The sequence below is a fragment of the Culex pipiens genome, chromosome 3, assembly GCF_016801865.2.
Source record: "Culex pipiens pallens isolate TS chromosome 3, TS_CPP_V2, whole genome shotgun sequence".
In the NCBI taxonomy this organism is placed as follows: domain Eukaryota; kingdom Metazoa; phylum Arthropoda; class Insecta; order Diptera; family Culicidae; genus Culex; species Culex pipiens.
The window spans coordinates 177,894,212-177,921,231 of NC_068939.1; the positions used below are offsets into that span (position 1 = coordinate 177,894,212).

General features: G+C 35.3%; 1 protein-coding gene across 2 annotated transcripts in view; it reads left to right on the top strand.

The window, feature by feature from the left end:
* Positions 1-4,801: 4,801 nt before the first annotated feature.
* Positions 4,802-27,020, top strand: part of LOC120432344 (dipeptidase 1) — a 437,109-nt gene continuing 414,890 nt past the window's right edge. For both annotated transcript variants that reach the window (XM_039597533.2, XM_039597532.2), the window contains exon 1: positions 4,802-5,800. The gene's annotated coding sequence lies outside the window, so the exon portion shown is untranslated. The remainder of the gene's footprint in view (positions 5,801-27,020) is intronic.

Sequence of the window (27,020 nt, forward strand, 5' to 3'; positions counted from 1 at the left end):
ACAAATTTAACAAATTTAACAAATTTAACAAATTTAACAAATTTAACAAATTTAACAAATTTAACAAATTTAACAAATTTAACAAATTTAACAAATTTAACAAATTTAACAAATTTAACAAATTTAACAAATTTAACAAATTTAACAAATTTAACAAATTTAACAAATTTAACAAATTTAACAAATTTAACAAATTTAACAAATTTAACAAATTTAACAAATTTAACAAATTTAACAAATTTAACAAATTTAACAAATTTAACAAATTTAACAAATTTAACAAATTTAACAAATTTAACAAATTTAACAAATTTAACAAATTTAACAAATTTAACAAATTTAACAAATTTAACAAATTTACCGGTGGATTTACAATATTTATAAATATACTTTATTAGCTTGTTTACATGGAAGGTTGCCAACATTGTTTGAAGATTTAAATGTACGAATTAATGATGCAAAGTGACTTGACAGTTTTGACAACCTCAAATAATACAGTTGTGACAATTATTTACTAAATTTTATCCAACTCATTGATAAAACAAGATAAGATATCCGGATTTAAAATAGGCATAACAATCTAAGCATGACATAAGTACTAGGTCCTTTTTAAATTAGTCGTGTAAGGTTCTATGACATTTTGTTAGAACAAAGTTTCGAGCCTCCCAAAAAGAACGCCAACCCACGACAAGCCCCGCCAAAGAATTGACCTAAGACAAGCCGTCGGACCTCGTGACAGGTTCGCATGGTTCTTTATCTCTTTCATGATATTTTTCGTACGAGAGCGCGCGAGAGCCTATTTGCACAGCTGCTGATGTAGTCTCTCTCCGGATGCTGCCCAAGAATGAGAGAAAATGAGCGACTCGTAACGGAGAGGAGAGCCATTCTCGCTCATTGAGTGTGAGTGGTCGCGCATGAGTAGAAGGCATCGCGCTCTTCCCGTTATAACGGGGGAGAAGTCAGGCTGGCCGTTCTGGAAATGGCATATTTTAGCCACGGACGGGTGCAGAAATTACATTAATGTTGCAACTGTGCTGACCGAATGACCTAGTTCTTTTGGGTGTAGCAATTTAAAGAAGCAAGTTAAGCTTTCAGTTTGGTTATGAGCTGAAAAATTTATTGGGTATTTCTCCGCCAGCTCACACGAAATCAGAAAAAGTGCCGATTTGCGTGAAACTTTGTCCTAAGGGGTAATTTTTGTCCCTGATTACGAATCTGAGCTCCATTTTTTGACGTTTCGTGACGGAGGGGCAGTAGGAACCTTTTTATTGTTGAACATGCGAAACATCAAGTGTTTTTCAAAAATAAACAAACTTATGGGAAATCGGACAAGCTTTTCGGTAAAAATGTTTATAAGACTAAAAAACCAGCTGTGTCATAAACTGGTCAAAAAAATGTTTTTTCAACATTTTTATTTTTGAAATTCCTGTACTTTCACAAGGATTAAACTTGAGAGATTTGACAATATGGAGACTTTTATGTAAAATTGTGTGGAGAATAGATTTCCCCTATCGTTTTTTTATTTTGACGATAAGACCTTTTTTTACAAGTACAGTTTTGGTAAAAGATTTTGTATTTTTAAGGAGAGACATACCATCCAGTTTTTTAAGGGAGTCTTTTTGAATCATCTTAGTCTCAAATCAAACCATCCACATTAACGACCCCCGGGTCTTTTGTGGTCTCTATTGCAAGTTTCTGCTCGAACCTAGGAGTCCGAAGGCTTGAATGGGGAGAACACCCAAACCTCTTTTACTCCAAGGAACCTTCCACCCCAGTGTTTGAACTGACGACCTTTGGATTGCGAGTCCAACCGCCACCAGCAATTCCACCGGAGTAGGCTTGGTTTGGTGTGTTGTTTGTACTTATGGCATGGAGACGACTCCTACACCTGGAATGACTTAACGGCCTAACAACCAAGGCCGGGACCGACATTTTACTTCCTCATCCGATGGAAGGTTGGAGCAGATGGGAATCGAACCCAGAATCATCCGCTTACAAAGCGACAGCGTAACCATTCGGCCACGCACTGCTACTGTCATCTTAGTCTATTTCCTTAAAAAAAATTATGGAAAAAACATCTTGACATCATCTTTCAATTAAACTTTGATACTTAAAATTTAAAAAATCTTATGTATTTATGTTCCATGTATTTTTATTGCTTTGTCTTTGGTTCCTTTTTGACAGGATGCAACGGGCTTCGAGATACAGTTATTTTTAAATCATGAAATACAAAGATATTTCTCTTCAATTTTGTAGAACATTGATACACTCTTAAAAATAACCCGGCAAAATTACCAAAAAAAACATGAAATTTTCAAATTGAAAATTTTGTTCTCAATGGAAAAATGACCCTTCTGGGTTATTGTAGAAAGGGCGTCCAATTTCAGGGTTTAGAATTTCCCGTGAAACTGGAATAATATTTGTAAATCCTGAGAATTCCCCGGGGATCCCGGGAAATTTTTGAAACAGTCATTAAATCTACGTTTGTTTAATAAGTTATTTATTGGGACCATCCATAAACCACAAGAACATTTTTAGGAGGGGGGGGGGGGGGAAGAATGGCGATTGTCCACGACCATACAAAAAAGTTTTTTTTGAATGGATAATAGTCTACGAGGGGGGGGGGGGGGCTATCAAAGAATAAGCTCAATACTGTTAAATGGTGATAAACTATACTTCAATCTGAACAAGAACAGCAGTTTTCAGTTAGTTTAAAAAATGTTAAAAATTGTTGTTTTTTGTTCTTTGCTTTGCTTGAGATTTTTAATGAATCATATTTTTTAATCCAATGTGATTAAAATTATTTAATATTAATTATCTTAAATTCACTATTTATATATTCCTTTTATTTTTTTATATGAAATGACTTAACAACTAAAAAAAAGTTATTGAAACTTTAAAAAAACGAGAAACGAATACAAATTAAATGATACAATGCAATGTAGAATGTTAGATAAGTTTTGAACTTCATGTTTAGATAATACAAATTTTATAAATTATCTTAAAGTCACTTCCGCCAACTGGGCGAAATCGGCAGTGTAGTCTGAATAGGTACAGGATGTTTTGAGCAATAAATTTGATAATCGGTGCACTAATTGTTCCATTAACAGAACATTATAGAAAAAAATATTGGCTTAAACAGCTGTTTGAATTCGTTACTATAGTCTTTATTTGCTCCAGATGCCGATGTTTGATGAAAAATAAATTAATTTGATTTTTTCAAGTTTAAAATCATCATTAAACGTAAGTAATTGGAAAAAAAAATAATGGAAAATATTTTAAGCGCTGGGCATTAATTTCAGCCAAATAAATGTGGATATGTATTGCGCAATTCTCACTGACCTGGACTTCGCACTAAATTATTGCTATCGATCACACTATAGAGGAGAAAAGCAATTCGCGACAAAATTTTGAGGCTAGGAATTTTGACAGGTATGATTTTCATAAAGTATTCGCCTCCTTTTCTCTCCCACAGAAAACCTGGGAACGAGGTAGCTGTCAAACTAGGCCAAAATGTTAAAGTCACTCACAAAATCAACTTTGAGTGATTTGAGTTCATTTCTGACGTCACGATTTTCTCCTCTATTGCGACTTGTCAAACTGGCTTGGAAAAATTAAAATTTTCGCAAAATAGGTCAAAGCGAGCCACGGTTGCCGATCGTTTTTCAGCTGTCAATCGCAATTTAAAAGTGCGAAATGTTCAGTTTGGTGGAAACTGCGATTGGAAATGTGAATAAACAAAAGCTGGTTGCCTAGTTTTTTGAAATGTTGTTGTCAAAAGTGCGAGAAATAAGTGCGGGCAAAACCCAAGTTCCAATGAAAGGATCAATACCGAATACAAATTTGCTAATGCTTTCAAATTAATATCGTTTAGTAAGTATTCAACTGTTCATCTTTTTCCACAACCAAATCAATGTTTCCAGACCAAAGATTTTTTTTTAAATTTCGAGAATTCCCGGGAAAAAATTAAAAAAAACCCCGGAATTCAAGAATTCCTGGTTTAGGGAAAATCCCGGGATTTTTGTCCCGGGAATTCCTGGGATGGACGCACTAATTGTAGATTCAAAAAGAACATTCAATTTCCTATTCCTGTTGATAAAAATAAGTTTTTACGGCATTCTGAGTATTCCAAAAAAAAACGGGAGTTCATTTTACATAAAAGTCCCTTTGACACCATTTCTGGCTTTACATTATTGAAAACCGAATATTTTTAAAGTTCAAAAATAGAAGGGGTCGTACCGCTTCTCCCTCATGAGATATGAAAAACATGGAGCTCGGATTCAAAAATTGTCTTCGAACGGAAAATAATGGCAAGTCGTCACCATAAAAGAAAAAAGATTTTTTGGAGAAAGAATTTACACTGATCAAAAAATAACTAAATGAATAAAAAAACAGAATTGTTCAATGTTTCAGAATTATTCAAAATCTTCCTCCCATCCCTGTTGCAAAAATGCATTCCCATAACCCTGGCCGAACCGCGTGCCACTCATTTTCCGGCCCGTTCTACCTTGCCCTCTTCGAAACAATAACAAACCGTAACTCATCTCTTTCGAGAGATTTCCCACTCTCTCCCCGCTTAACGAGAGAGAATTTCGCAAACACCTCTCTCTCTCTCTCTCAATCCACATCTTCTCCTCTCAATCTCCGGTTGTGTGTTTTTGTTGATTTTCTCTCGGCGCGACTGTTTGATCTCCTATTGCTTCCCGTCCCGCTGGTTGCAGCGATGTAGGCGCCGCGCGGTTCTTCGCAACCGCCTGGAAGTAGGCCACCTCAGTTGCTCGCGAACCGACGTGCCGACCGGGATATAAACCGTACCGCGTGCGTGTTCGTGTTTCGTGGCAGATTCCGCGATTTTAACCGGGAAAAATTTCGGATTGTGCGGTCGAGAGTAGGTGAAAGGAGAAGGAATTTCCACCAATCGCGGGCGCGCGCTGGTTTTTACTTAGTGTTTGAAGCCTTTTTTTTTTGTTTCGTTTGACGGGCGGAAATTCGGTCAACTTGCGGGAGGTATGCGAAATTTTTGCAAATTCGCGGTCAATCGATCGGCGTGCGTAATGTGCGCTAGTGTAGTTGAGTTAAGGGTGTGGGTGTGAGTTTCTTTTTTTGCTGGTGTGCCCATTTAGGCAACTCACACACAAGTGGCGTGGCAATTTTTGGGGCTCGCGCGCCGAATATTCGTGTTCTGGGTGATGTGGGCACGTGGTGGCCCACCAGGCCAGTGGCTGAAAATTGATTATTAATAGAGGAAAAGCCAATCTACCGTGGCGCGTATTTTCCCTGGGAGGGGCTAGAGCGTGCCAGTGTGAAAAGTCAAAGGGAGGGAAAATGTGAAAAATATTGCGGTCATTTAGTGGCATGGCGAATTTTCGCTGGTGTTGTTTTGGTTTTGCCCAGGGCTGCCAGTTTGACGGGTTTGGCCACCCCAGTATATCGCTAGACATAAATAAAAATATTTGCCTGCGGTCGTCGTCGCTGTTGCCAACTTGGAACGTGACCGGATTGTCCAAAGAGCCGGCTGGTCTCGACGAGGATCATAAAAAATAATAATAACCAGAGAGGAGCAAAATAAACGAAACTTCACGAACTTGTTAAATAACGAAGGCGAAAAAAAAACGTGATTTTGTGACAGTGGTGCCATTTTCTCCCTCCAATCCGGAAAAGAAGGAGATCAAATCAAAGCCCTGGAGGCCGAAAAAGCGCCAGCAAAATTACCAGCTGTCGATACCACCGAAATCGAGTTGTTGGCACCTTGTCTTCGCCAACGCGAGGATAACTGAAGGGACCCCCGCTCGGAGTTCAAGTGAGTATCCCCGCACACTTTTTCCGGTTATGGGGTTTCCAACCCACCCCAGCGGAAATTACGAACGTTGCGTGAATCTGGGGCTCCATCGCTATCTCTGTTTGCTTTTCCGGCACTTTCCGGTTGGCAGTGTAAGTGTTGTCTGGTTGGCCGGCTGGGTGTCTCCCGGAGGGGGAGAGGGGAGACCGATGAAACTGACCCCTGTCACGGAATGGCACATCACCGGGTCGGATGTGGGCCCTTCGATGGGGAGGCGTCTATGGGCGTTTGTGTGTGAAGCAGGAAATAGATGGATTTGAGTGATAGCCTGGCAAGGATGGTTGTGTTATTACTGTGGGTGGAGGTTGGTTGGGAGATTTGGCTCTCTTTTGTTTCGACAAACTCATTCCGAGAACTAAATCTGGAAATTGATATTTTGCTTGATTTATTTGGTCAAATCTTAGTTTCCGTTGAATTTTAAGCTTTGTTTGATTTATTTTACTCTGATGAAAAACAGTATGTGAAATTCAAATAATACAGAAATGCAGTGATGCAAATCTAAAGTAGTTTTTATTTGGTACTATCTGCTATTTCTAACTTGAATTCTCACCCACACAATTTTATATACAGCAATTTCCCACGTGAACAAAATGATTCGAAAAAAAGTTCTCCGGTCGGGATCAAAATTTTTCTGCGGATTCCTTGACCGAAATAATTAGACCCGTGAGCAATTCTCTACCAAAACCGGAAATGAATTTTATTTGTATTTTTTGATTTGGCTCAAACTTTGTGGGGGCCTTCCCTATGACCAAATATGCTATTTTGTGTCATTGGTTCACCCATACAAGTCTCCATACAATTTTGGCAGCTGTCCATACAAAAATGGTATGTATATATTCAAACAGCTGTAACTTTTGAGTGAATTTTCTGATCAATTTGGTGTCTTCGGCAAAGTTGTAGGTATTGTTGAGGACTTTTGAGAAAAAAATAGGTACAGGGAAAAAAAAATTTGAAGATTTTTTTATCAACTTTTTTTTTACTTAAACTCAATTTCCCAAAATACATATTTTTTGATTTTCGAGATTTTTTAATATGTTTTAGGGGACAAAAATCCGCAACTTTTGAGCCATAGAGAAACATGGTCAAAAAATCTGCCGCCGAGTTATGAATTTTTAAAAAAATAGTGATTTTTGGAAAAAATCGAAGTTTTATGCAAAAACAAGTTTGACATTATTTATTAATGCAAAATTGAATTTGCAATCGAAAAGTACTTTACAGATTTTTTGATTAAGGGCTCCGTTTTCAAGATATAGCCACCGAAAGTTTGATTTTAGCGAAATATTTGCAGTTTTTCGATTTTTAAAAATAGTGACCATGAGTGACCATTTCAAAAAATATTTTTTTTGAAAAGTTCAGAATAATTGCTATAAAATTGTCCAAGAGACATTGAAGATTGGACCTCTGGTTGCTGAGATACAGCGGCTTAAAGAAAAAGAAACACGAAAATTGAAGTTTTCTAAGTCTCACCCAAACAGCCCACCATTTTCTAGTGACGATATCTCAGCAATTAATGGTTCGATTTTCAATGTTAATACATGAAACATTCGTGAAATTTTCCGATCTTTTCAAAAAAAATATTTTGAAATTTTTTAAATCGAGACTAACATTTTAAGAGGGCCAAATATTGAATATTACGCCCATTTAAAATGCTAGTCTCGATTTAATTTTTTTTTAAATATTTCGCTAAAATCAAACTTTCGGTGGCTATATCTTGAAAACGGAGCCCTTAATCAAAAAATCTTTAAAGTACTTTTCGATTGCAAATTCAATTTTGCATTAAAAAATAATGTCAAACTTGTTTTTGCATGAAACTTCGATTTTTTCCAAAAATCACTATTTTTTCAAAAATTCATAACTCGGCGGCAGATTTTTTGACCATGTATCTCTATGGCTCACAAGTTGCGGATTTTTGTCCCCTTAAACATATCAAAAAATCTCGAAAATCAAAAAATACGTATTTCGGGAAATTGAGTTTTTATGAAAAAAAAGTTGATAAAAAAATCTGCAAATTTTTTTTTCCCTGTACCTATTTTTTTCTCAAAAGTCCTCAACAATACCTACAACTTTGCTGAAGACACCAAATTGATCAGAAAATTCACTCAAAAGTTACAGCTGTTTGAATATTTACATACCATTTTTGTATGGACAGCAGCCAAAATTATATGGAGACTTGTATGGATGAACCAATGACGCAAAATAGCTTATTTGGTCATAGGGAAGGCCCCCACAAAGTTTGAGTCAAATCAAAAAATACAAAAAATAAAAATGGTCGAAATCGGCCGATTTCTTAGAGAGTTGCTCCCGTATTTTTTTGTTTGGCAATGGTGACCTACGCCGTTTTAGGGTGGTCCAAAAAATGGCAATTTTCGTCGATTTTTTGCAAAAACTATTTTTTTTTTTTGAATCATAACTACGCACCATTTCAATCGATTTTATCTGTCTTGAGTGCAAACGAAAAGGTATTAGATGGGCATTTGAAAAGGTCAAATGAAAACTTAAAATGCTGTTTTGAAGGTCTCGGGACCAATGAGCCTATGTCTGTTAATATTTTTATCAGATTCCTGGGAATATTTAGCATAATATATCAAAAAAATGTGAAGTTATGTTTTCAATATTCCGAGATACGATTTTTTGAAAATAAAAATTGAGTTTTTCGACGCACCGCGCGCAAAAAGGGAAAATTACGAAAACGGCAAAAACGACTTTTTTCACTAAAACTGCGATAACTTAAAAAAAATCAGCGATGACTTTTACATATTAGGGTACCCAAATTTTCTTAATTGGAATACGCAACATTTGGTACACTAACATGTTTAGGTCAGCGCTGAAATTTTTAAGTTATCCCAGTTTTAGTGAAAATAATGATTTTTGCCGTTTTCGTCATTTTCCCTTTTTTGCGCGCGGTGCGTCGAAAACCCCAATTTTTATTTTCAAAAAAACGTATCTCGGAATATTGAAAACATAACTTCACAATTTTTTGATAGAATATGTAAAATTTTTCGAGGAATCCGATAAAAATATTTTCAGACATAGGCTCTTTGGTCCCGAAACCCTCAAAAAGCATTTCAAGTTTTCATTTGGCCTTTTCAAATGTTAGGCTAGTAATTTGAAACTTTTAAGTATTTTTCCTTAGAAGCCTATCTAATACCCTTTCGTTTGCGCTCAAGACAGCTAAAACCGGTTGAATGGTGCGAAGTTATGATTTTTTGAAAAAATGTGGTTTTTTAAAAATCGACGAAAATTTCCATTTTTCAGACCACCCTAACACGGCGGTAGGTCACCCTAATGGCCAAAAAAAATACGGGTCTAATTATTTCTGCCAAAGATCCCCCAGACAAAATTTGAGCCCGATCGGAGAGTGGGGAAATTCTCTGAGGGTTAATGAACTTCAGGAAATGTACAGTAGAAGGTGAAATTGCTAACAATGCATTCTTAAGATTACTCACAGCCACAAATACAGATTTTTCAGCATAGTTCCAACTCACAAATCAATATAAAGGAATAGGTGCACATTAACGAAGTTTATGAAAAACTGTTAGATAAGATAAATTGGGAGAATTGTCATTTGTTAAGAAGGTTAAGAATTCGTCCCCAGTTCCGTCTAATTGGCAATATCTTACTATTTCAACAAATTGTTTTGCCAATGTTTCATTGGAAACTTGTTTTAATCAAGGCTTTTTCTCTAAGCAGTTCAAAATACTGTTTTATAGTTTTGTTTCCCCTTGTCAATTTTTAAGATGCAATATATTCATTCGCTTCAGTTACCTTTCTGCAGCATATGAAGGGTTTGTTGCTAAATTTATGCTCCAACATAATTGTTTAGGCCATACACAAATTCAATGCATTTTTGATCAAAATTTCTACTTGAAGGCATCAACATACACACACACACACACACATACACACACACACACACACAACATGAGAGCAAAACCTTTTAACGAAAGTCGCCATCAAGAGCGCTCAAAGCAAAAAGGACTCAGCTGATAATAGAAATTGCGTGGGTTCCAGTGCATTCTTGTTTGACCAGAATAGACGTTGGAACTATTTTTGTCCAATGCTTGTTACATAAATAGAAATAACTAAAATTTAAACTAAACAGAAAAATTGACAAAAAAAGCTCCTCTACTGGTTGATATACCTGGTTTTAGTAAGTTTCAAGGTTCACCCAGGATTATAGAGCATTATTTGGACACCACCACTTAGAGTGATGGGAATGGGTGTATTTCACCTATACGTTTGTTTTTTTTTAAATTGCATGAATTTTGTTATGGTAGTTCACTATAACTACGATCGATTCTCTATGTGTCAATATCGAAACGAATATCGAGAAAAGAAGATATGAGCAACTCTCTACGAAATCGGCCGATTTCGAGCATTTTTATTTTTTGTATTTTTTTAGTTGACTCAAACTTTGTGGGGGCCTTCCCTATGACCAAACAAGCTATTTTGCGTCATTGGTTCATCCATACAAGTCTCCATATAATTTTGGCTGCTGTCCATACAAAAATGGTATGTAAATATTCAAACAGCTGTAACTTTTGAGTGAATTTTCTGATCAACAACGGCAAAAAAAAAACATGGTCAAGAAGTTTTGAAAAGTTCAGAAAATTTGCCAAAAAATTGTCTAAGAGACATTGAAAATTGGACCTCGGGTTGCTGAGATAGAGCCGCTTTAAGAAAAAGAAACACGAAAATTGAAGTTTTCTAAATCTCACCAAAACAACCCACCATTTTCTAATGACGATATCTCAGCAACCAATGGTGACTAGTGAAAACTGACTTAACCTAATGTATTTTGCCCCATTATTGTGATGCATTTTGTCCCAATGTTGTGGTGTATATTGCCCCGCATGATTGTTTGAAATGAATCAAACATGTTTTTAGAAATTTGGTATTTTCAAACAATTTTGAGGGTTTTCAAGACTTTTTGCACATGGATGACAAAGAATAAAAGTTGTTTTAGAACATCTAACAAAATTCTTGCACAAAAATGTTGTTATGGTTGTGAAATCATAGTATGCCCTTAGGGGTGCATATAACCCATATCTGTCCCTACCTAATTTTTGTGTAAGTTTTCTAAAAAATGTGTAGAAATGTGAACCTGATGAGTTTTCATCAAAACCTGATCAAAATGTACTCATGATCTCCTGATGAATATAATTATCATTTTTTTCTGTGTGATGGAATTTTGACACTTTGGCTCAATTCTGAGGGCAGATTCAAATTGAGTGGGCAAAATTACAAGGAAAAACCCAAGAAACAAAAAAGTTTCAGGAGTTCTACAAGAGCTCTTCAAGATAGCTACAGCATAGCAGTCAGGGTTGCCAGGTTGCCAGATAAATCTAAGAATGCCAGATTTTTCAAGTGTCAGCCAGAATTAAGATTCATCCTTCTCAGAGCCAGATTTTGACAGATTTAACCAGAATTTTTACTTCATGCCGATTTTGAACAACTTTTTGGTTAACATGATCAAATTTAATTGAAAATTAAACAAAAATTGAATGAGTTTTTCTTAGAGGGAATGATAATTAAACATTTTTGAGGTCATAAAATCAGTTAATCCATCTGAATTCTAGAACTTTTTGAAATAATTCATATCCTACCTCACCTTCACCAATGATAATGGTTAGATTTTCGCCAGCCAGATTTTTCCATATTTTCGATCGATACTTTGCCAGATCTTTATAATTTGACCTGGTAACCCTGCTTCAAGTACTCTTCCAAACTCCTGAGGAAGTTTTGAACCCCTGAGATTTTAACAGCTATGTAGAGCTCGATCTTCCTTTTCGAAAGCAACTTGGCGCTAAATTTGGCTGCTCTTTTTCGAGATATTCAAGTTAAAAAATTTCAGCTTTTTTACCCTCAAAATGGCTGTAACTGCTCAACCGAAAATTCTAAGTTGAGTTTTTAATTGACACAAATGTTTGTTTTTTATTTGCTCTAAAATTGCCCCGAACATCGTTTTTCTCTAAAACGTGACCATGAATTGCTACGTAAATAAAAACAAATTTGCAACAACTCTTCTTATGACACCAAACCGGCAACATTTTTCGGAAAATTTCGAAGTGGATCCCGAGCAGACGGAAATAACTTGGGAATAACATTTTTTGTTATTTGAAAATACTAGGCCAATAACATTATATGTTATTGATAACAAGATTTGTTATTCGTCGTTATGATTTTTTTGTTATTGGATTGTTATTGGAATAACAGACTAATAACATTTTTAGTTATTCTTCGAACAAATTTTTGTTATTATTTTTTGTTATTTTAACAACTAATCCGATCATCCCAATAACATTTGGAGATATTCCTCCATAACAAGAAATGTTATTCCAAAGTTGTTTTGGATTTCAACCAATATCAGACCAATAACAAATTTTGTTATGATAACATAAACTGTTATTATTCCCTTATGCAAAAATGGATTTTTCAAGAAGATTCCATAACAATTTCTGTTATTTTAACAGTATTTGTTATTGAAATGGCATGAATTTTGTTATTACCGTCTGTCTGGGTTGCCTCTCACCCAGTCGGCCTAGGTTTGATCCCAGATGGCCCCGTTATTTTTTTTAATCTTACGGAATTTAGCCAACATATTATTTTTAGTTTGGCTTTTGAAGTATTACATACTAAGATTCATAATTTTCAATAGGGATTTAGGAACCATTAAGATGGATGGCAGTGAGGGATAAACGGTCTAAATTAGTTCACTCAGTGCCGAGCTTGAAGTAATCATTAAAAATATTCCTATTGAAAATGAGTACCCGGGCAGGCGGTAATAACAAAACTGTAAAAATAACAAAGTTGTTAAAATAACAAAAAATAATAACAAAGATTTGTTCGAAGAATAACTAAAAATGTTATTAATCTGTTATTACGATAACACTCCAATAACAAAAAAAATCATAACAACGAATAACAAATCCTGTTATAAATAACATAAAATGTTATTGGCCTAGTATTTTCAAATAACAGAAAATGTTATTCCCAAGTTATTTCCGTCTGCTCGGGTACATGTTTCGACCCGAACAGACGGAAATAACGTGGGAATAACATTTTGTGATATTTGAAAATACTAGGCCAATAACATTTGATATTATTTATAACAAGTTTTGTTATTCGCCGTTATGACTTTTTGTTTTTGGATTGTTGTTGTAATAACAGACTCATAACACTTTGAGTTATTCTTCGAACAAATCTTTGTTATTATTTTTTGTTATTTTAACAACTAATCCTATCATCCTAATAACAGTTGGAGTTATTTTTCCATAACAAAAAATGTTATTTCAAAGTTGTTTTGGCTTTCAACCACTATCAGACCAATAAAAAAATGTCTTATGATAACATAAACTGTTATCTTATGCAAAAATGGATTTTGCAAGAATATTCTATAACACTTTTTGTTATTTTAACAATATTTGTTATTGAAATGGCATGAATTTGTTATTACCGTCTGCTCGGGTCTAATCTTAATTCATACTTCAATTGTGGAAAAATCACTGTGCTTCATCGGAACAAAAAAAAAATCACCCAGCAAAATATAAAAAGATGATGAATTTATTTCTCAAGAAACGACCGCCCAACAAACACAAACCCACATCGCCAAACAAAGAACCCACGCTCGTCTCCGGAGAATATCCCACCATATCGGGGGGAAACCGAAAGGCTTTTGACGCCGCAGATGAATTGGTGGTAATGATGGGCATCTCCACTGATGGGCAATGGCAAACAATTGACCCGGTCTGGGAAAGGTCGTCCGCACGTGGGATGAAGCCGTGCTGTTCTTTGGTCCTTCAAGAGTGAATCGGTTGTTAGTGGGGGGGGAAGTTCCAAGTTTGTTTCTAGAAGCTGGAGGAGGTTTTGTAAAGAATAATGAATGAGTTGAAAGTTTTCCTTTTGGGTTTTCGAACAAAATTGAAAATTGAGATGAACAATTCATTAAAAAAACAAAAAGTTATAAAAAAAATCTGTTTTCCATATTCAAGTCAATAAATGTCTACCGAAAGCGAACAACACTGTACCTATTTCTAGAGAGCTTAATGTTTATTTTTACAACAAAACTGTGTGTGTGACCTCCAGCAACAGAAGCATCAAAAGCCGGCTTTCAAACATGGTCGCATGCAAAGCTCCAGCAAAATCCTCGATGCTCCGATGCCCTTTCCGTTCCACCTCGCATGTGTCGATTGCATAAATGCACATACATCTGGGCTGCGATGGAAATGGTAAACATTTATGTTGGGGGAGAGTCACCAATTATGGGCAGTGACATCTTTTTTCCAAGTTTTTTTTAATAAAATTTGGTGCAAAAAAAACAATCTTTTTTCAAGGTTTATTTAAAGTTGCTGGAAATCAATAATGATTTTCATCAAAAATTGGACCTCCTCCCCTAGGAAAAATGGACAAGAATCGCCTGCATGCAAGTTTTCCGCGCGCTGGCATGCAAGCTCGCTTTTCATCCTTGCCCCACCGCGACAACAATGGCGAGGCAGGATGTTGTCGGTCGTCGGGAAATTGGTTTTACTCCCCCGAGGGAATACGTGGCCACCGTCACGACGAGGAAAGGATCTTGGCCCCGTACGCTCATTGTTGTCGACACTGTTGCGCACTTTGTGTGTGAAAATGGTTCTTTTTTTTTTTTTGCACGGAAATGTTTTCAGTAGTTGAGGGAAATGCTCAGTTCATGTTTAAATTTGAATAGTTTATCTGTACACGCAAAACGCAAACTGGGTAAACAAAAATGAGTAAAGTACATTTTTTGTAGTTCAAGATAATCTGTAACACGAAAAAAAATCACGAAAAATTCTTTAAAAACACTAATCTGACCTCAGATTTCTCCGTGTCAACTCCACCTTCAAATTCTGGACACTCCGCACCGTGTTGCTCGAGGACACTTTCCGAAGCCTAGCCACACTTTCAGCGCCACATTTCTGAACAACGACAACAACAAGAAGCATTGTGTGCTGTTGCTGCCAATCGATTTGGCAGATGGTCGATGCTCGATAAGAGCTCGGCCCTCAAAGAGAGCAAAATCAACAGTGCAGCAGCAGCAGCAGCAGCGACTTCAGCCGGAGGGCTTCCGTTGGCAAATTGGCCACTTCAACGATGGGAAGGAGATAGTTTGGACGTGTTGTGCCAATTTTAGGGAATATTAGGTCAATGATTTACAGCGCGCAGCGTGATTTGTGCGGGAAAATTGGGTTTGAGGCTAGACGGTGGAGATTGCATTGCGAGCATTAAAGTGACATAAATTGGTGAACGCATTTGTGAGAGATTGTTTAGGATCAGTATAGCAGTTTTTGATGAAACACCGGCATTCGAGCAGTTTTTGTTTTTTTCTGCAATGTATTTCTTACACGCGAGCAATAATTGATAAAAATCCGATGATCCATTAAATTTGTTATTTTTTTAGTTTAGACAATGTGTTTACTTTATAATCATCTTTTCACTTTGTTCAAAAAAATAACGGCTGTTAGATATAATCCATATCTTTGCTAAAGTTTTCAACTCTACTCATGTAATTCTAAAACATCTAAAAAAGTAAAACAAAATGTACTGAAAACGGTTTTTTATTATTTTTTCGATGATTTGAACATTTTCTTGTTGCAAATCTTTCAAACTTGTTATATGCTTCTCCAAAAGCAATCTCAGGCTGGTTGTAACAAAAACATTGGGGTAATTCTCCGCCAACTCACACAGCAGTTGCCCCGACCCCTCTTCGATTTGCGTGAAACTTTGTTCTAAGGGGTAACTTTTGTCCCTGATCACGAATCCGAGGTCCGTTTTTTTGATATCTCGTGACGGAGGGGCGGTACGACCCCTTCCATTTTTGAACATGCGAAAAAAGAGGTGTTTTTCAATTATTTGCATTATGAATCGGTGATGAGATAGAAATTTGATGTCAAAGGGACATTTATGTAAAATTAGACGCCCGATTTGATGGCGTACTCAGAATTCCGAAAAAACGTTTTTTCATCGAAAAAACGTTTTTTCATCGAAAAAAACACTAAAAAAGTTTTAAAAATTCTCCCATTTTCCGTTACTTGACTGTAAAAAAAATTTGGAATATGTCATTTTATGAGAAATTTAATGTACTATTTGAATCTACATTGACCCAGAAGGGTCATTTTTTATTTAGAACAAAATTTTTCACTTTAAAATTTCATTTTTTTTCTAACTTTGCAGGGTTATTTTTTAGAGTGTAACAATGTTCTACAAAGTTATAGAGCAGACAATTGCAAAAATATTGATATGTAGACATAAGGGGTTTGCTTGTAAACATCACAAATGATCGCGATTTTACGAAAACAAGTTTTGAAAAAGTTGGTCGTCATCGATCATGGCCGTTCATGGTCACCCGCGACAGACACGGACGACGAAACAAAGAGAAACGTAAAAAGTAACTTTTTCAAAACTTTTTTTTCGTAAAATCGCGATAACTCGTGATGTTTATAAGCAAAACCCCTTATGTCTATATATCAAATTTTTTGTAATTGTCTGCTCTACAACTTTGTAGAACATTGTTGCACTCTAAAAATAACCCTGCAAAGTTAGAAAAAACACGAAATTTTAAAATGAAAATTTTTGTTCTAAATGAAAAAATGACCCTTCTGGGTCAATGTAGATTCGAAAAGTTCATTAAATTTCCCATAAAATGACGTGTTCCAAAAATTTTTACAGTCGAGTAACGAAAAATGGGAGAATTTTTAAAACTTTTTTAGTGTTTTTTTCGATGAAAAATACATTTTTTCGGAATTCTGAGTACGCCATCAAATCGGGCGTCTAATTTTACATAAAAGTCCCTTTGACACCAAATTTCTATCTCATCACCGTTTCAGGCTGCAAATTATTGAAAAACACCGCCCCTCATTCACGAGATATCGAAAAACGGACCTCGGATTCGTGATCAGGGACAAAAGTTACCCCTTAGGCCAAAGTTTCACGCAAATCGAAGAGGGGTCGGGGCAACTTTTCCCGATTTCGTGTGAGTTGGTAGAGAATTACCCATAGCAAAATTGTAACATACATATTTTTGAAAAAAAGGATGGCAAAGACTTTAAGGCCGTTGCAGATATTTTTTGAAGTTTATGTCCCTCGACTTTGGTCGAGGTTGAAGGAAGGAGGGGGGGGGGGGGGGGGGGGAAAAAATTTAAAAAAATAAAATAATAAATAAAAAGCCATGGTCTCAACATTTGAATGAAAAAAGTGTTCAAGAGTGCATTTTACACCTGCCCAGTTTTTTTGCAATCATTAGTTTTCAAAAAAAAAAATTTGGTATTGAAGAGATTTTTTTTTCATCGAAAAAAAATAATTTTGCAGTACTATACATTGGAATTCCACAAAAAATAGAATTATTTTTGATCAATCCCAGACATGCAAAGTTTGATTTCAAACGCAGGAAAGTGCATTTCCAATTGTTTTCAGTTGGTCTGGCTTCTATTTTCTTGAAAATTTTGAAGTTTTTTGAAAACATATTTTTTTGCTCCCTGATTTTTTTTTTTTTTTTGAGGGGAGCGACATAAACTTTGAAAAATATTTGCAACGGCTTTACTGTTAAATAATATTAATCCAAATTTGTTCAAACTAGAAACATTTAAAGATGTTTGCAGTTTACCTTAGGCCGTTTAAAAATTTATTTTCTGACAAGTCAAAAAATCTGGAATTCCGGTAAACATATCTCAAGTTGTGGTCACTAACGTGATATTTATGAACTTTTGGAAGTCGGATCTTTTGGATTTAGTTGGTTCTGTAGCAATATTAGTGGATCTTTTGTGTGACCCATTTTTGGTACGGATTGAGGAAGGCAATATCCTCATAGGTGGTTGATGCTTTTTCTTTTTCATTGACCATCACATATTGTACTGATCTTAATTCACCAAATTCAAAATTTGCTAAAAGATTTAACCCTAGCAGACGGAAATAACTTGGGAATAACATTATTTGATATTTGAAAATACTAGGCCAATAACATTTAATGTTATTGATAACAAGATTTGTTATTCATCGTAATTATTTTTTGTTATTGGATTGTTATTGTAATAACAGACCAATAACGTTTTTAGTTATTCTTCGTATAAATCATTTTTTTTTTGTTATTTCAACAACTAATCCCATTATCCCATAATGTTATTCTTCCATAACAAAAAATGTTATTCCAAAGTTGTTTTGGCTTTGAATAAATCAGACAAATAACAAATTATGTTATGTTATAACTGTTAATAAATTCTTATGCAAAAATGGATTTATCAAGAAGATTCCATAACAGTTTCTGTTATTTTAACAAAATTTGATATTGAAATGGCATGAATTTAGTTATTACCGTATGTCCGGGATACGTCTTAATTTGATTTTAATTGCATAAAAAAGCGTCATACAATGTATTTTGAATAATTAACTTTTGATTTTACATGGTTTTTCAGTTAAAAAAAAAAACAATTTAACCGTACTCATCAGCCAGAGCCTATGCACCAAGATTTTTGTTACAGACATTTTAGTATCTTCAAAACTACGGAAACTATTGATGAGATTTTTTATTCATCCCCTTAAGTACTATCTTCAAATTTATTTACTCCATAGTTTGACTATTTTTTCAATCGGATTGTTTCAAGATTGTGACCATAATTTTGTCAATTTTGAAATAAGAAGACAACAACCTCCTTGGTTGCTGTGCACCCTTTAGTCTTTATTTTTGTCCCCTAATTTTTTTGAAAAAATGAGGAGAGGGGACAAATAACAAAAACAATAGTTTTATTTTTTTAATCAACAATATATAGTCAACCTCATGTGAATTTCATTTTGAAAATAACAATTTCCGTTAACTTGTTGAATTGATAAAAATTCTAAATAAAATCACTTGCATAATCAAGGCAGCCACTTTATTGTTTTTCTGTGTAAGTTGATTGCGATTTTGTAAAAGAATTTGTTGCCTTATAACAAACGTTTTTGAGGTTCAAACACACTTGTTCAAAAAACTTCGATGATTATAAAGCATATAGTATTTTGATATTTGTTAATCACTTAACCTTTCATTCATTCTTTCATTTTCTTCAATATCAGTTAAAATTAGGGTGAGAATTAAAAATAATCTGGAAGGGCACTATTTATTTCGATTTCATAATTTGAGTATGCAAAATAAATATCTGTGCCATTTTGGAGCCAAATCGGTGATGGTTCAGGGGTTGCTATTGAGCGTAGAAGTTTGTATTCGAAAAATAGCGAAAATTAATGGGAAAAACTTATTAGGGTTAGTGATTTATTAAGATTGCACAAACAGCGCACAGTGGGAAAAATTGAGGTGAAAAACGGACTTAATTGATGCCGGTCAATTAAAACTTTCAACCAAGACTTTTATTCTGTGAAAATTTCCGAGGAATCGATTGGTGGTGGTGAGAATCCGCGGAAATTTTCGTAATGCCCGTTTATGGTCGATTTACCCTGTTTGTTCACTGTTTTTATTAGTTTCAAATATGTTGCTGAAATGCTCAAGGCGTTGACTCAACTTTCTCTTCTTTCTTCTCTGAATTTTTCACTTAGTAAAGAGTGTTGTCAACGTATTGAACATTTCAGCAAGATATACGAAACTAATAAATAAAAGCAAACAATTGGGTAAATCGGCCTTAAACGGACCTTGCGCTAAAAGTTTTTGCCGCGATTTTTCCCACTGTGCGTCGTCAAATTTATAAATTTCCGTGAAATCCCTTGAAAATCGTTGCGGAAATAGCTAAATTCGACAAAAATTTCGTCCACAAAGCCTTTCATGACAATAATATAATATCTATTTCAATTGAAAAGCGTGATACACACTTTTTGAAAATAGAAAACAAATCAAATATAAAAACAAAATTGATATTTTTTAGCGGCTGGTTTTCCACAAAATTGCTAAAAAGTTCTCTTTGAAGTGAAAGCTTTGAATACCATTGAAGTAAATAAAAATCAGTCACATAAAAAGGAAACATTTTCGGAATCATCAACTAAAAATATGCAGTATGTAGTGATTGGAACTATTTTCAATCGAACATAATTTCAATTTCTAAGAATTTCGGCACCTTGTTTGTTAAGTTTAATGTTTATTTCGAAAATATATAGATTTTCAATCAATTTTTTGAATGTAAAATTTTTCTGATTTTCGTGAAACATCATCGATTTTTTTTTGTTATAAATTACTTTCTTTTAAAACAATTCACTCTAAATCATTGCTTAGGTTCTATTCGGTTGATAATTTCATGTTGAGAACAATCTTAGAAGAACAAAAAAAAATAAAAAAAAAGATTTTTTTATCAGTATCTGCCAATTGGTGAAGAAACGTATACTTGCTTAAAGAATGGTATAAAATAAAATATAAAAAGGAGTTTTAATAATTTTTGCATAAGATTATTTAAAATATAAAGGTTATTTCCGTAGAATTTTGAAATAAAGTCTCCGTGATAATTGCAATTTTTGAGCGAGAAAAATCACTACTACTTGCTTTATACAGGGGTTTGACAAAATGGTCCGGTTATTCAAATTTTTGTCAAAATGCAAATGCTCATAACTTTGCAAAAAAAATAAAAAAATAAATAAACATTTTTGTGGCTTTAAAAAGCAAGCAAAAAAAATCTCGTTTTTGTTTATGGACTGATACAAAGTTATGTTTTTTTGTGCTTTATATTTTATTTTTTTACGTGTTTCCCTAAATGTACATCTTTATACCAGTTGAATTGCGTAAAAAATCTATCAATATATGCATACAGTTAAAAAGAAACGGAACAGGTTCCTAAATATGGCATTTCTTGATATCGATCGGAATTCATCGTGCAACAGCTCAAAATCTTTTTTTTTTGAACATGTTTTCAGATACAATGTTGGAACATTTTTTAAATTCTGACTACTTTCTGAATCCTTTGGGCACCTTCAATAATGACCTATGATAACAGTTATTGTAACTGGAATCGAATAAATAATTAAAATCATAAACGTTTCCTAAAATATGCTACTAAAGTTTACCACATGTTCTATGCATCGTTCCATCAACTGTGCACCTTTCAGACAAATTTGCATTCCCACGCGTAAGTGTGCCAACATGCATAACTGTGTGCTATAGCGTGTAACCGAGTGACTTAATTTAACAAAACACCCTGACCACACGACCTGACTAAGTGGCTGAAGTTCTCACCACACAATCCCACCCACCTCACATTCCGTGTGCGAGGAAAAACTAACCACGTGGGTTCGTGAATTGAGAGGGTGGGGTGAGTGGGAACCAGTTACGAGTGCGTGTTTTTCCCAAACCCCCTCTTCATCGGCTCTTCAATTTGGAGCGACCCCCCCCCGCAAATTTGAAACTCTCAGCACTTTTCCAATTTCCGTTTGGCCAGTTTGGGCCACCCCGCGCGTTATCGGCCAGGCCCAGCGTAGAAATGTTTGTTTAGGAGGAGGCCTTCGACGACGACGATGTACGGAAATGTGAAAGAGCGTTTTGGGAATTTGTGTGGATGTTAAACTAGCCATTAAACGGGGGTTCGTACCCCCGTCCTTTAGATTGGTAAGCAAAAATGCTAGCCACTAGGCCATCGCAACTTGGTGAGCTATGATTGGAATTAGGAATACTGTTGTATCTACCAACTATATACGCGCTGGGTCCTTGTCCATTTGACGAGGGTTCGGAAGTTCTAAATAACGTTTGAATCCGATTGATGCAAACGTTCTTCAGGGCGGGGCTTGTCGACTCAAGCTGAGGGACCTCGCGCTCGGCTAGCCAGCGTAGAAATGGGTCACCAAAGCTCGGCAGAGCTAACACCTTCCAAATGCCTATGCGAGTTATTTGCATGTATAGAATGTCGATCTTAAAATACATGGAAACAACTCAATTTGTAAGAAGCGACCGCGTGGTCCCGTTTGGTTGGTTGCACACACACACACACACACATGTTAAACTAGCCATTAAACGGTCTCGTAAAATCAGTTGAATTAATCGAATTGTTGGGAGGGAGGGTGGGTGGTGGTGGGTGGAAAACTGTGGGGAACTTTTCTGCTGATGGAAATCGATTGGACTGTGTAGAAGATATGAATGCTGTTTCAGATCTGATTGGAAATTTTGTTGAATTTGACGAAAGTGAAAAGTTGCTCAATTTTATTTGTTTTGCAACTTGAAATTTTCCCCAAAATGCAAGTCGTTAAACGTTTTCAAACTTAACCAAAAATTCCTAACAAAAAGGCTCAAAAATAAACATTTTCGCAACATCTTAACCACACTTGAACCCCCGAACATCTCAACATCTGCTGTTTTGAGTTAAAACATCTTGAAAACTGGTCGTTTTCCCGGGTGAAATGTACCGCAAAAAATGCCAACCTTTCAATTCCCGTCCATTCACCACATTCTTCAAAAAGAGGTTCGTCCCCCCACGGGAGAGCGAGGTTCTGAGCCGTTGATTTGAAAAGTGCTTTTCGTCAGCCCCTTACACATCATCCTTCATGGTGGGCGGTTTTTTTTTTTTTTTGCTGCCTCCCTCGAATTTTCCCGAGCACTCAAATGGGATGAGACAGGTCAGTTGGAGCGCCAAAGCAGACAGACGAATCGACAGAGTTGTCCGCCGGAATGGTTCATTTGATTCTTCCGGCTCGATTCGCCCCCAGGTTGGGCCATTGACCATTTGCCGAAAGCAATCCAGTCCGTAGTCACGGTTGAAAAGTCCTGGGACAATGGACGTGTCTGTTCTTTTTTTTTTTTTGAAGGGGGGAATCGATCAATCCAGCTGCTTTTTCGGCAAAATTGAGCTTGACAGTTTTCCAAAGAAGCAATCAACGACGTGCTAGAAAAATTAAGACTTGAGGCTGTGTTGTCGGGGTGGTAATCGCATGGCTCGTGCGGACTTTAAAATTTGCAGTTCTGAAGACTGTGCCGGAGATGGTTCCGAGAAGGAAAGTCCTACCGATGAACTTTGCGAGATGATTGACTAACGAAGGCGAGTTTCTCGGGAATTTCAAGTTATCCGGAAGGTAGGACTGGGCAATGTTGGAGAACTTTTTATTTTGATTGAATGTTCGATTCTATGTAACGCTCGATAATTTAAATGCTTTAGATGTCTTGTTAGATAAGTGATTGCCAAATGAGAACACTTTTGAATTCGACCTTCACAGATTTGGACCAAACTTGTAGGTAACGTTTGGCCTCTTTTTGACTGGCATTTAAAATGCAATTGTCCAAGTAAATCGCTAAAATATAAAATATGAATTTTAATGCCTCCAGTTTGAATTTACTAAGTTTTAAACAAGGTTTTAATCAATTTTTTTCATAAACATTATGGACAATTTTATATAATAATCATATTAAAATCCTCAAAATAATCCTATCCATTGCCAAGATACGGCCCACGAAAATTGATTTGAAAATGCATGTTTTTTTTCAAATCCACGTTAAAGCAAAATCAGTAAGAAAAAATATTTGAGGGTTATTTTTTTCTAAGAAAATTTAATTAAAAATCTTAAAAAACGTTGTTTGGTTGGGTTTTATCAATTATCTGACAACTCTTTTGATTGACTTACTTTCCATTTAGTAATTGCTTAATTCATTACTTGTTCAAAAAGTACTGTTTTTAACATTTTTTTTATCAGCTTAGACTACATTTTTTGTGTTAAACGTCTTATTGCTTACCATTTGGTTAAAGAATTTTAGTAAAACTCTCATATTTACGGTTGTAAGCTATGACTTAAATGAAAAAACGTATCTTTATCCACCATAAGGTGGTTGGTGCCTTCCTCACATTTACAATTTAATTCAACTCCGAAGTTGTCCTTATCCAGATTTGCATTGTTTCCAAATCAAGTTCCAGAACCGAAAAAGACTTGATTAAAATAAGTTTATGAGTGAAAAAAATCCTATACAGACTTTTCCAGAAAACATGCAGACTATCATTTGAAGCAATGTGGCAACCGGTCGGTGAACCTCGTTGGATAAATGTACGACTCGTGCTGAAAAAATCCTCTTTTTGCAACTTGTTGCATAAACTACTATTTCATGGCATAACTTTAAAAGTACTTCACTAAACAGAATAAAATTTAAAAGGGACTTAGGGGACCCCAAAATGAACAGAAAAAGGCGGATCCGGCCAAAATCGATTCAGCCAGTTCTGAAAAAATCGTGTGGAAAAAAATCATGTCTACACACATCCCCACAAACATTTGTTCAGAATTTGATTCTGAGTCGACGTATACCTGAAGGTTTATCTAGGAGGTGTATTTAAGAAGTTCATTTTTCGAGTGATTTTATTGCCTTTCCTCAGTGAGGAAGGCAAAAAAGAAATATACGAAATTTTCATATGTTTGGCAGGTTGAAGATGCAGTCCTGTTTCATTACTAAACTAAATATTTTTTGATTACTATTGATGGAAACTTGCTTTCTCATTTCTTACTAAGCAATTTAAAAAAAATCAAATTATTCGCTCTACAGCATTGCCTTGGCGTTGTCGATTGCGAAATTCCTACTCGAAACTAAGTGTCGGAAGGCTTGATTGTTGAGGCAATTGCAAACCTCTTCTTACATCTTAGCTTCCAACCACCCCGGGGATCCGAACTGACGACCTTTGGATTGTTAGTCCAACTGCCTACCAGCGACTCCACCGAGGCAGGACCCAGGGAGACGACTCCTACACCTGGACTGAGCTATCGACCTAACCTCTAGGTTAGACCGGGGCCAACATTCCCCGTCCGACGGAAGGCGTGGTCAGACAAATCTCGTCACGAAAAATGCCACTGGGACCTTCTGGGATCGAACCCAGGCTGACTGGGTGAGAGGCAACCACGCTTACCCCTACACCACGGGTCCCGGCGCAATTTATTACTCGATTTCAGTTTAAACGCTTTTGAGAAATTGTTTCTAAACATGAAATTTTTAGCCGTAAGCAGGGCCAGAAAATTGAGGTTTATACACTTTAATTTTTTTTTAATGAAGATAGAGAAAACCTTCAAAAATTTGATGTTCTATTCAATTTGAAAAGTATAAATTATATTGTAGATGCTGCTGTAAATTCCTTATAAATACCATGAAATTACCAACATAACAAAAAACTAAATGATTCTTGATTCGTTTTTTAAGGTTTAAGTCTTTAGACTGAATTGGAGGGAATATACATAAATCAAAAATCAAATTATTCGCTCTACAGCATTGCCTTGGCGTTCTCGATTACGAGATTCCTACTCGAAACTAGGTGTCCGAAGGCTTGATTGTTGAGGCAAATGCAAACCTCTTTTTACACCTTAGCTTCCATCCACCCCGGGATTCGAACTGACGACCTTTGGATTGTGAGTCCAACTGCCTACCAGCGACTCCACCGAGACAGGACCCAGGGAGACGACTCCTACACCCGGACTGAGCTAACGACCTTACCTCTAGGTTAGACCGGGGCCAACATTTACTTCCCTGTGCGACGGAAGGCGTGATCAGACAAATCTCGTCTTAAAATTTGTCACCCGGACCTTCTGGAATCAAACCGAGGCCGACTGGGTGAGAGGCAACCACGCTTATCCCTACATCACGGTCCCGGCAATAAAAAAATAAATAATAAAATTTAAAATTCATGAAGACATGATTGCGTTTGTTTTGCAGTCAAAAGTTTTATTAAAAACTTTTTATTTTGTTAATAGGGCGAATAATCGAAAAGGTAAAAGCTGCAAGAATATTTTACTAAATATTTTTAAATGATTGCAAATTTGTGAAAAACTTGAACATTGTATGAAAATATATTTTGAAAACAGTTCTTCCAGTGCAAATAAAATATTTTTTAAAATTTTGATATTTAAAAAAAACTATTTTTGAACCCATTTTTAATCCGCTGTTATAATGAAGTTGCTTCTAAGTAAAAAAAAGTCTTGAGATATTTGATGCCTGAAACAAATACAAAATTTATATACTTTTATGACATCCATGACTAATTTTACTTATTTTTTTTGTATTTAGGCTGGTACAAATTTAATTTAATGTTTTTGTTTTGGACTATTCGTAAAAAAGATACACAAAAAAATAAATTTGATAATTTTTTATGAACTTTTTTTCACAAAAAAACAATTTCAAAAAAAAAAATTTGTTTTGTTTAAGAGGACACAACTCCACATCTTTTAAGCCATTCAGAAGTATGGACCAATATACTTCAACGAGCTATATTTTTTAATATATTTATTTTTGTGAAAAAAAGGAAATTTTGTACTTAACATTTTTGGACTGGATTTTTAATGTAAAATTTGGTTTCAATCTTAAAGTCCTTTGCATTTTTTGTTTTTTTGAAAAGGTGCACCGTTTTCAAAATATATTCATTCAAAGTATGAACTTTGTGTGAAAAATTCCGGTTGTTTTGATTTTTTAAATAGTTTTCATGATTGTCCGTTCCTGAAAATATTTTTTTTCGAAAATTTCAGAAAATTTCTTACAATTTCGTCTAAGAAACAAGATCACCGTTTCAGGCTGCAAATGATTTTAACACACCTTTTTTTTTCGCACGTTAAAAAATGGAAGGGGTCGTACCGCCCCTCCGTCACGAGAATAAAAAAACGGATTTCGGATTCGTGATCAGGGACAAAAGTTACCTCTTAGGACAAAGTTTCTATTTTTGTTGGGCTCCGTCATGCACACGGGGTATGTCTAGCGAGTTTTCACCCCTTATGTCTGTCAAATTGGTCTAACCCATCTTGAGATATCTTGGCACCAGTCAATCAATTCAAGTTTGACAGTTCAAAATGTCAACTATCCCAGCAACTAATGGTTCAATTTTCAATGTTATAATATTTTATAACATTTCAAAAGGGCGTAATATTAAACGTTTGACCCTTTTGGAATGTTAGTTTTGATTTTTTTTAAAATGCAAGAGTTGCTTAAAATAACTCCTGAAAATAATAATAATAATAAAGAATTGATGCATTCAAAGGTTAAATGTTCAAAAACAAATTTGAAGATTTTTGAAATATTTTGAAATTTTTCAGGGATGAAAATGGTGCATTTCTTGTGAAAACATCCAATAAGTGTTTGTTTTTTAACATGGTTCTGAAAGCGAAAAAATGAATTTCAAATTGTTTTCGGTTTTTGAAGGCATGTTTCAAATACATTTTGTTGTCTCTTGATTTTTAGATACAATTTTAGAGGGGCCGCATAAATTTCAAATAAACTAATTTAGTTTTTCATAAAAGTGTTGTAAATATGGAGTTTTCTCTTTTC